Raw genomic sequence first — 11,854 nt, forward strand, 5'->3', positions numbered from 1 at the left:
GGTAACTTCCTTACCGTCTGTCTGGATGCTTCCCATGCACTGCAGAATGCCGCTAGTTTGGGATTCCAGAGCAGCATAAGAACCCAAGTCTGTTGCCCTGGCCCCCAGGCAGCAAGATTGCTACAAGGAGAGGATAAGTAGAATTGTTGTGGATAAATGGCAATAATGATTGTAACACTACTAATGGCTAAAACAGTATTGAGTATTTTGAATCTATTATGCACTGGACCAATTACCTGAATTATCTAGTTGAACTTCCTTAATAACTTTATGAAATGAATACTCTTATTATTTCATTCTTAGATGAGGAAAACAAGTCTCTCAGAGATGAATTTGCCTCAGCTTACACAGCTGGGCAGAGACAGCACAGAAGTCTGAGTAGACATCATGTAGCTCCAACCCAGCCTCCTTTGAATTCTTACATGTATGAGATGGACAGAGAAGACTGGTAAGAATTTTTAGTAGAAGAAACAGCACATGCAGAGACATACGGAAAGGGGAGCAAGTCTGGCAGCAGGCACTGCACATATCCCATGAGACCACAGTTCAGGTGTGCAGAGTGAACCTTTTATAAGGGTAAGGGTATACCTTGACTGTAAAGAACAATGGAGTTACATCATGAGGACTCAATAGATAGCATGCTTGGGAGTCAGATTTGATTTTATACAGGAGCACTAAGATGAAGAAAAAAGGACCAAATCACATATTTTAAAAATAAAGATAAAGAAGCCCTAGTGACTTCCTGTCCATCATCTAAATTGCCTTCCCAAGTGACACAACAGAGTTCATCTGTCCCTTGTACACAATGAATATCTTTCACAGGAAAAAAGACACCATAATACAAAATATCGATAAAGATATGTGACCAACTATAGGAAATACATAGAAATTATTTCTCAGTTTCTTAGTTTGGTCTTGGTCATACTATTCTACTTCAAGTTTAACAAATCTTCTTAGAATAAAAAAGCATTCTTCAAGTTTCATTTTAACATTGATTAGACTGTGGTGGAGGGTGTTGTTTAATAGAAAAACCAATGAGGCAGATACAGTTAATAAGCTTCTAAACCTTGGAGCAAGGATGCTGTAGCCTCCAAAAGATGTTTTTATTCCAACAGGGAGGTGGCATTTTCCATATTTTTCTTGATTATTTTATCTGCAAGAGGAACACAAGCAATTTTAAGGGAATTTGGAATGAGCACATGGAGGACTATTTATTACTTATGCAATGGAAATAAACTCCTATATAGCCAAAGTCATTAAGGATCACATACAGCTTTCCCATCTTCTGTGGCCACAGTCCTGTAACACATACATACATTACACATTCCCCAAACACATTCGGCTCTCAGATCCGAGTTCACTGTCCAGAATATATGGCTTTAACCTGACCCAGGACCCCCTCCACCCCAGCAGGTCAGTCCCCAAGTCTGCTTGCGGGAATCGATGCATGACATGTTTGTGCATAGCTTGCCGTGGGCCGGAAGCTGTCTCTGTGCACACACTGCTGACCAGGTCAGCTTCCACCTACTCCTTCTCTCCTTGGCTCCTGCCTGTCCCGTTTCGCATCCTTCTTGCCAGAGGTGGATTTAACAGCGGGCGCACCCTGGGCCCCGACTTCTGAAGGGCCCCACAAAACCCCAACTTTACACCTTTTTTCTAATGACACTGTTTGGTTTCATACGTGCAATTTTAACATTAATAGTACATAATATTTATGTAAAAATACGGTTAACATATATTTTTATTTTCCCTGTCTCTCTCTTTTTTTAAGAGGCCCAATATTTTCTTCTGTGCCTGGGACCTCAACTGACCTTAATCCACCTCTGCTTCTCACTGTGCTCCCTGTGTTCTGGTTCTCTCTACCATCTTCTCTCTCTCCTCCCAGCCATGCTAGACAAACCCCAGCCACCTCTTCCCTTTTGCCCTTCCCCTGGGTGCTGTAGGGTTTCATTTGTGAGAGCCTTGCAGGCGATCACCCAATACTCCCACCGTAGCCACGCCCCTGAGTCAGCTCCAAACCTGCAGCCATTTAGGGTGTTCTGTTGCCATTGTGTCCCCAGTACCTAGAACAGAACCTGGAAGATAGTCAGTGCTCAATAAGTCTTTGTTAAGTGAGAAAAGTAGATGCACTGGTGTATTAAGTTCTTCAATAAAAAAATTTACACTTAAAAATAATTAAATCTATTCACCTTTTCCCCCCATGCTGCCTGTTTTGGTGTTATGATGGGAAATTCATGAATAGCTCTAAATTTATGAGAATATTTTTATGACTGCATTCTTTATAAATATTCACATAATACATATATTTATGTTATATATAATTTATGTATGTATGTATGTATGTATGTATAAATGGAGAGAGGGAGAGAGAGATGATTAAATTTCACCAAGCAAGTTCTAGGTGTCACACACTATGTTAAATATTTTGTGTGTATTTTCATTTAACTTTGGCAACAAGGCTTATGGTGAGCATTATTACCCTCATTTTATTCTAGAGAAAGGCTGGAGATTTAGGTGTTTTATTTTTATTAGCACATGACTTTTTTATGCTTAATTTTTAGATTTAAAGTTTTAATTCATCTGGAATTTATATTGGTATCTTGTAGGGGTTCTTTCTAAGTTCATGGCTCCAAAATCCTTCAGAAATGCATTGAAGACTGTGGATATTGATGTAGGTAGGTACGTAAGTAGGTAGATAGATAGATAGATGATAGATAGATAGATAGATGTATATGTGAAAAACATCAATTTTTCTTAACAGATTCTTTAAGTGGTTCATGAACTAAAAATGATTATGAGTCATTGATCTAGGCTAGAGATAATTTTATTCTAAAAGAAAGCCAGTTTTTTAAACATTGCATTGAAAACTGATGTCTGGTGGATATTTTGGCATAGACCAAATGTTACTGATGGTCCTAAGCAATGATCCTGGTTCAGAGTAGAGCTTCAATAAAAGTTAACATGCGCCCTGGTTGATTGGCTCAGTGGATAGAGCGTCAGCCTGCTTGTAGATGTCCTGGGTTCAATTCCCGATCAGGGCACATAGGAGAAGCGACCGTCTGCTTCTTTCCCCCTGGCTCTCTCCTCCTTCTCTCCCTCTTCCTCTCTCTCAGCCAGTGGCTCAATTGGTTTGAGTGTCAGCCCCAGGTGGTGAGGATAGTTCAGTTGATTCGAGCAAGCATCAGCTCCAGACAGGGAGTGGGGAAGGTGTGGGTGGACACATGCCGGAGTCTGTCTCACTATTTCCTCTCTTCTCACTTTAAAAAATAAATAAATAAATAAAATAAGTAAATAAATGAATGTTCACATTTATTAATATATATCCTTGGTTATGGTTTTGAATTTTCTAGATCATCCACTGATATGAATAAGCTTGCCTGTTATTCATGGTAGACTGTTGTAAGAGTCTAGGTGATACTGCTAAATTGCTTTCAAGGAAGTCTGTACATCTCTATCCCCACCGGAAATTTATCAAGATCACATCTCACCCTAATAAGCACACGGCATTCACATTTTTAAGAAGCTCTGTTTATTTGAGGCATGAAAAGTGTTCATCTGTGTTTCTTTAGTTGCTAATGAAGCTTTCTATTTCCCCATGCTTCCTGCCAACGTGCATTTTCTCTAGAGGGAACAGCAGAAGTGGCCGGTCTCCCCTTTATCAGCACAGTAACTCAACACTGCATTTCCCGGTCCCCTTCGCGAGTGTGCACACGTATCTCAGTTCTCAGTATCACCCCATGTGCAGTGCTCAACCTCACACACAGAAAGGGAAAGTCTGCTTTCTTCCTACTAGCTAAGCAGATATGTCCACAACCATCTCCAACAGTGCATGATGGTAAGGAGAAGCAGCCATTGGAAAGTGGCCTGAATCGAAGTGACCAGGTATAGCAGACATGCCACAACATGCTGGACCATTACCTTCAGGACTGTTACTTGAGAAAGATAGAAACTTCTATTGTCTGTAACCTTTCTGTTAAAGCAGATTAGCCTTAATATTAACAATACATACCCTCTGTCCACTTACCCATTGGAATAGTAACAGTTTTTGTTAGTTTGTTTGTTTTTTACTGATTTGTGGGAATTATTTGCTCTATTTGAAGCCACATTTTTATGTGGCAATTTCACTATGCTTTTTTTGTGTGATGTCTCCCTTCATGTTAGCTTTCTAAATAACTTCCTTATTTAGACATTATATCTTCTCCCTTTTCTATAATGTTTTAATTTCTCATTTAACTTGTTGATCTGCTGTTCTTATTTCAATGAATGAATGGATGGATGGCAACATATTTCAAAATCATCTTTCCAAATAATAACAGAGGGGCTTTACCCTCTACCTTATTTTGTAGCCATTGGGCTAAAACTTCTGAAGAACAAACCTGAAATATAATCTATCAAGTGGCTTAACTACAATATAAATTTATTTCAATATAAATCTGGCAGGGTGTCTTAATTTTCAACTAGAGATTTGGTTGGCAGGGCATGGTACCCTGAATGTTGAACTGGGGTCATACAGGCAGTTTGATAGATCTGGGGAAGCTGGTGCTGTGCCCAGCCATGTTGGAGATAATGCAAAAGGAAAAGATGTTGATCCTGTTTTTATTAAAATTTTTGATATTTTGTTCATCATGAAATTTTTGCATTAACTTTTATTTGTTTAATATTATTTTTAAATGGGGTTTATCTTGATTACTAAAGTTTTTGATGCCCTCCTAAATTTTATATCCAAGGCATACACTTCACTCTAGTTCCTGGCCTTCTTGAACCCCTAAATTCTGCCAAGTCTTCTTGGTGAATAAAGCAGCAGGTTAAGCATACCCCCCTTAAGGAGGCTCATCTCTCCTTGCCTGAAGAACCTATACTGACCCTTTTCAGAGGTAACTGGCTTGAAAAAAGACATGATCATTTCCCTAAGGACTATTCTAACCACCTTTCTCTGTCTCCAGACCTATGGCCAGACTCAAACCAGAATCCCGCTTGACCCAGCTGGTGAGGATGTCCTGGTTGGTATCATTCTGATTGCACTGGCTTCTGTCCTGATGAACCAGTCACTAAGTATTTTGGCTTTCACCCCAAACATACATAATTAATGTCATCAATATGTTCAGGTATTCAATGCCCTGTTATTGAAATCTACTTGATATCATTGATATGATGAATTCTCCAACAATAATTATATTTGTGTTAATTTATGTTTTAATTTGTAGCAGTTTTAGTTTTAAATAGATAGTGCTTTTTTTGTTGTTGTTGTTTTGCACAATTCAGCCCATGTAATCTACAATAACGTCTTAGTTATCAACTATAGTTTTTTTTTTTGGTTTGGAAACTACAAATAAGTGTTTGGGCTTGATGGTAGCAGGAAAAAGAAAAGAAATATAGGAAAGTGGCCCTGACCAGTTGGTTCAGTGGTAGAGCATTGGCCATGTGTGTGGACATCCCAGGTTTGATCCCCAGTCAGGGCACGTATGAGAAGTAATCATCTACTTCTCTTCCCCTCCCTTTCCCCCTTCTTTCCCTCTTCCCTTTCCACCACCATGCTTGACTGGTTCGAACGAGTTGACCTCCAGCACTGAGGATGGCTCCTTGGAACCTCTACCTCAGGCACTAAAAATAACTCAGTTGTCAAACAGAGTACTGGCCCCAGATGGAGGTTTTCAAATGTATCTAGTAGGGGTGCATGTGAGAGTTTGTCTCTCTGTCTCCCCTCCTCTCACTTGAAAAAAGAAAGAAAGAAATATAGGGAAGTATAAAAAGAAAAAGCAAACATTCTCTGTAATTCCACATTTGAAGATAACTCTTATTAACATTTACTATGTATTTTATGAAAACTAAGATTACAAAGGCTATTTTGTTTTGGATCAACTATTTTCTTCATCTCTCACATTGGAAAATCAAAGGAATTACCACATCTCTAAAGGTGAGAAATTGCTTATGAGATACATGAACATGCTGTCTGGGCTGTAGGAAACCACCAGAAGAGCCGGGTACAGAATGGATCAGGGTGACAGCCTTGAAGAACAAGAGGTATGGGGTGAGATTTAAGAGACACTTCATACCTTATTTTATACCTTTCTGCCAAATATTTAATTTTAGCAAATATATTTCTTCTTAAATAACAAGAAATATATTACATTTATAAGAAATAAAGACAGATCTGAATATTAATAAAAGGCACAAGTCAAATATGGAGAGAAGGCTAGGCATGAAGATATTGGACTTCAGGGTTCCATATTTTTACACTAGCACATGCCACTTGGTATATATGCTAAGAGCAGGTCTATGAACATAAATGTTTCTTTCATTTTATTTACTAACTCATTTATTTTATATTTAGTAACACTGAGTCTAATTACAAAAGCCCTACATATAATGGTAGAAAGTGTGAAATGCAGAGAAGTGCACCGAAAAAAGTAAAAATCCCCTATAACCCCATACCTGAAGCCAGAATGTATTAACATTTTACTGTGTATTTTATCAACAGTAAGAGTACAAAGCTGGTATTATTTTGGATCATATCTTTTTCACTTCATAAGACATTGTATCATTTCTTCAATGTTCTTAATTATTTATTATTATTATTATTATTATTATTATTATTGCATTATCATTTGAGAGTGCCTCATAATAATCCAGTACTGGGTGTACCAGAGTTTATTAAAGAAATTCCCTGTTTTGGTGGTTGTCTTTCCGGTCCTTTGGTTGTTATATCAGGCTCTGGAGATGCTGGTTCCATCTAAACACTGACTGCCTGTGCATTCTTGGCTCCCTTACCTGACTTCTACACCTTGGTTTCTCTCCATTACCTGGAAATTATAGAGGGTGCCTCAGGAGGTTTTTACAAGCCAAAAAAGAGATGAAATATATAAAAGTTTAGCATAGCACCTGGCCCATGATAAACACTGATTGGATTGTAGCTAATTTAGTGAGAGATATTGGCATAAACATATCTGTAGATAAATGTTTGCATCCACTTATGCTGTTTTGGTTAGGATGAAATCTTAGAGGTAAAATAGTTGAATCAAAGGTATATCCATAAAATTTTTTGGTTTTGTTTTTTTTGAAAATGAAATTAGGCCCTAACCCGTTGGCTCAGTGGTAGAGCATTGGCCTGGCATGTGGATGTCCCAGGTTCAATTCCTGGTCAGGGCACATAGGAGAAGCGACCATCTGGTTCTCCACCCTTTCCCTTCCCCCCTTCTCTCTCTCTTTCTCTTTTTCTCTCTTTCTCCCTCCTACACCCATGGCTCGATTGGAGCGAGTTAGCTGAGAATGGCTCCATGCCCTCTGCCTCAGGCACTAATAAGAGCTCAGTTGATAAGCAACAGAGCAATGCCAGCAATGGGCAGAGTATCACCCCCTAGTGGTCTTGCTGGGTAGATCTCAATCTCAGCACAGGCGGGAGTCTATCTTTCTGCCTCCCCTCTTCTCATTGTAACATAAATAAATAAATAAATAAATAAATAAATAAATTATTAATTTACATAAGAGAATAATTTTTCAAATTGTAAAAAAACAACAACAAAGTCTGAAGTTATCATTCACAGGACGTGGTTTGCTCAGAGATTCACAGGACGTGGTTTGCTCTTCTATCACTTGCCTCAGAGTTTCTGCCAGTTTTTGATCACTCTCCTTTTTATCTGCGTACCAACTGCAGCTTTGCAGAGCACCTCTCAGGAGTCTGTACTCCGGTGATGCCTCCAAGCCTCTTGCATTACTTCATTCAGCTTCAGCTTCACGCTGTCCTCTACCGGCCTGGGGGAGAATGCACGGAGCAGTCACATCTCGGAGCTTTTCCAAGGCAACACTTGAATCCTGGCTGCATTCTCTTGTTCATGGATATAAACACCATCCTTTGGCTTGATGCTGAGTAATTTCCTCTTCCTCAGAGTGGCGTTGTTCACAGGGTGCAGGGATTTGAGATTGACTTTCAGATCCTGAATTTGCATGTTGACCAACTGTTCTGCATGAGCCTTATTCCTGCAACCCTGGCCTCATCCATCATCAGGTGGGTAGACGGTAGAACATTATCCAGGGTCTCAGTGGAGTTTAACCAAGAGTGGTCCAAAACTTTCTCAGTGGTGAGCTTCCTTACATCTGTGGTCTTCTCTGAGATCTGGCTCCCCTCCTCCTCTGGGGACCCAAACTGCCTGTCATGATCTTTCTCTGCATGTCCTTTGAGATAGTCCTACTGTAGTGTTGGAGTAAAAATGTGGATGTCCGCCCAACATCACGTAGCTAATCACCTCTAGGCATCACAAGTAACAGCTCTTGTTATTAGTGCCAGGTGTCTGCAGGGTATGATGCCAGATTCCTCTTTTGATGCCTTCTCTGTGCCTCTAATATTTGAGGTGCTACATAATATGGGTGAACTGGGGTGTCATCAAGTCACCCTGGTCAGTTAAAAATCATACAATTTCACTGAGGCATCCAAAGAGTTATCTTTGAAGAGCAGATTCTCAGGTGTGAGGTCTGTGTGTGCGATGTCTGACAAGGGACAGTGTTGAAAAGCCCAAACTCTGTGCTCTGTCACTTGGCTGGCTTGCTTCTCTATAATGTGCTGGTTGGCTGATTCTGTGACAAAGCTTTCCCCACTATGCCCTCCCTCGTCTGCATTGACATTGAGTCGAGCCCTGGGGCTGGACTTGTGAAGAAGCTGTCCATTGTCAGCAAGCACTTCAGTAGTAATTTGAACTCTGCTTGGGTGTGTGGCACACCTCGTGTTCAGACTACCCCATTTCTAGCTTTTGGAGTGTCAAAAAGAATTTTCAGTGCAAACCATTCTCAGGTAGAGTTCTTCATGCAGACTCTAAGAACTGGACCACTTCAGCTCCCAGTATCTGAGTCCACCTGAGATTATATTTCCCTAAAATGGAGAATTCCTTGGTGGCTTTCTCCGTGTCACTCTCCTCCCACAGGCTCTGTGGGTCAATGACATTTGTTATAGATATTGCTAAATTTTCACCTGGGGACATTCACAAAAGTAGCCACGACCTTTTTGCCTGAGGTGTATGAGATGGCTTTCACTCAGCTTTGAATAATTTGGAATTTTTTTAATTGGTCACTTAAATAGGCAAATATGACATCTTGTTTTAATTTTTTTCTTTAATTACTAATGAGATTGAACATTGTCATTAGTTCAATTGTGTTTTTGAGGAATTGTTTGTTTTTTATTTTTGCCCATTTCCCCATTGAACTTCTCAGAACATTTTTTTTTAATTTGCAGAATTAGTCAAATACTAGTACTTTCACGGCTTCATTAAGTCTTTAATCCATCTAGGGTTTCCTGGGTGTTTGCTGCAAGTCAACTTTATTTTTCTAAGTTGCCTGTTGTAGGAGGGCATCTTGCCATGTAGGCAGAGATGCCAGTCTGACAAGTTAAAAGTTTTACAAGCACAGGAAGTTGGAAAATTAAATCAGTAGCCAGAATTTATCAAAAAGAGATGACTATATTTCCTTAAGCCTGGGCTTACCTAAAACCAAAGGGGCAAAATATTTCATCAGTTGGAAACCATTTTCTCAAAATACTGATATCCAGGAAGGTTAGACATCTAAAGATATACTGGGGGTTAGTCTCTCATGGGAGAAAATATTCATCAAAGGTAATGTTCTATTTGTTTTTTGGTTTCACAATCAACAGCTTCATCTAAAAGTTATCACATTTCTTATCTGCTAAAAAATCATGTGCTAAGTCAGCTTTCTTTCTTCTTAAAGATTTTATTTATTCATTTTAGAAAGGGGAAAAAAAAAGTGAGGAGGAGCAGGAAGCATCAACTCCCATATGTACCTGGACCAACGAAGCCTGGGGTTTCGAACCAGCAACCTCAGCATTCCAGGTTGACACTTTATTCCTAAGCCAGCTTTCACTGGCAAGTACCCTTCTGGGGTGAGCCATGGAGAAACCTCAGTTATGTGGTGCCTTATTTTCTTTTGATCATAGAACCTTTGGGAAGGTTCTATGATCAGAATTTTCATCCTAATTTAAAAAGTAGAACATATACCTGTAAATGTATTTTATAAGTAGAATATATACAAATATATATGTGTGTGGGTGTGTGTATATTTATTTTTTCCACACATTAAAGACCTCAATTATAAAGGAAGAAACTGAGGCTACCACGATCTTAATAAAAATGGTCATACTGTATATATTCTGAATTATATTCATGCACTATTCAGTAAAGTTTAATGTACTTTGTTTTACACAGCACACATATTAAAAGTTTTAAATGGTACAATGAAAATAGAAATAACTGGATATTCTGATAGCACCCTTCCTAACTCCAGTGGGTCTTCCCAAGGACACATGCATGCCCACTTAAAGCATTTAGCTGACTTGTCCATGTCAAATGAGGGGCCGAACAGGACTAGAATTGTGCTCTTCTCATTCCAAGTTGCATTTATTGCTGCTATATTGACCTGTTTTTTTTCCCCAAATATAGACTCAAGAGAGAACTGGGCCAAGATTGACTTGGTTGGTATTTTTCACTCCTGTGAACACAATCCTTTGAAATATCATATTACCGCAAAGAACTGAACTTTAGATTTCAGGCTAACATTAAAGGCACACTTTTGCTAAACTTAGAATCCCTGAAAATGACTTTAAGGTTATATTGGAGGAAAAGCTCTTACTTACTAATTTCTTGCCAGTCTTGTATAGCCCTGGCTTAAACCTCTGGTATATTCTTAGAAAGTATCCCACTTCACTGCTACCACAAGGCACTGAACCAACTATAAGTCCTAAAATTATGACACAGAGACATTTCTTTAAAAACATAACGTTGTCCTCTTGCTCTTGGGAAAAAATATGGATATATTTTCCTAACCCACCTCCTCACAGCTGCAAATCACTTTACAATCCCATAAACTGAATTTCTGAACTATATCTCACTTGATATAACCAGAATTCTCTTAAATAAAATGTTCTAAACCTGGAATGTTCATACTTTAGAATGAGCTAAGAAAAACAAAAAATCTACAGGGTTCACGGACGATTACTACCTTGACACTTGGTCAAGCTTAGTATCTTCACTAGAGCCCCAGGCACAGCAAGTTTTTATTTCAGTTGACCCTGGGTTCCCAAAGCAGGCTTGTACCTAGGGTCTTAGGTTCTGAGCTCTCATTAAAGATCATGTGTGTGCACTGTGGGTATATGCAGGGACATGCATGTGTGCACACCCTTTCATAGGATGGTCATCCGTGTTTGTGTGCTATGCATCTTCTAGATCAGGGGTCGGGAAACTTTTTGGCTGAGAGAGCCATAAACGCCACATATTTTAAAATGTAATTCTGTGAGAGTTATACAACAACCTGTGTACGTCGTTACACATTATCCAATAAAAATTTAGCGTTGTCCCGGAGGACAGCGGTGATTGGCTCCAGCCACCCTCAACCATGAACATGAGCAGTAGGAAATGAATGGATTGAAATACATGAGAATGTTTTATATTTTTTTTTCTTTTTTTTTTTTTTTCATTTTTCTGAAGCTGGAAACAGGGAGAGACAGTCAGACAGACTCCCGCATGCGCCCGACCGGGATCCACCCGGCACGCCCACCATGGGGCGACGCTCTGCCCACCAGGGGGTGATGCTCTGCCCATCCTGGCGTCGCCATGTTGCGACCAGAGCCACTCTAGCGCCTGAGGCAGAGGCCACAGAGCCATCCCCAGCGCCCGGGCCATCTTTGCTCCAATGGAGCCTTGGCTGCAGGAGTGGAAGAGAGAGACAGAGAGGAAAGCGCGGCGGAGGGGTGGAGAAGCAAATGGGCGCTTCTCCTGTGTGCCCTGGCCGGGAATCGAACCCGGGTCCTCCGCACGCTAGGCCGACGCTCTACCGCTGAGCCAACCGACCAGGGCTGAAT

At 40.0% G+C, this 11,854-nt stretch overlaps 1 pseudogene; it reads right to left on the reverse strand.

Annotated features, from left to right (window-relative positions):
• Positions 1-7,494: 7,494 nt before the first annotated feature.
• Positions 7,495-8,969, reverse strand: LOC136388185 (MAP kinase-activated protein kinase 5 pseudogene; annotated as a pseudogene).
• Positions 8,970-11,854: the final 2,885 nt, after the last annotated feature.

Source organism: Saccopteryx leptura, chromosome 1 (assembly GCF_036850995.1).
Source record: "Saccopteryx leptura isolate mSacLep1 chromosome 1, mSacLep1_pri_phased_curated, whole genome shotgun sequence".
NCBI classification, from domain to species: domain Eukaryota; kingdom Metazoa; phylum Chordata; class Mammalia; order Chiroptera; family Emballonuridae; genus Saccopteryx; species Saccopteryx leptura.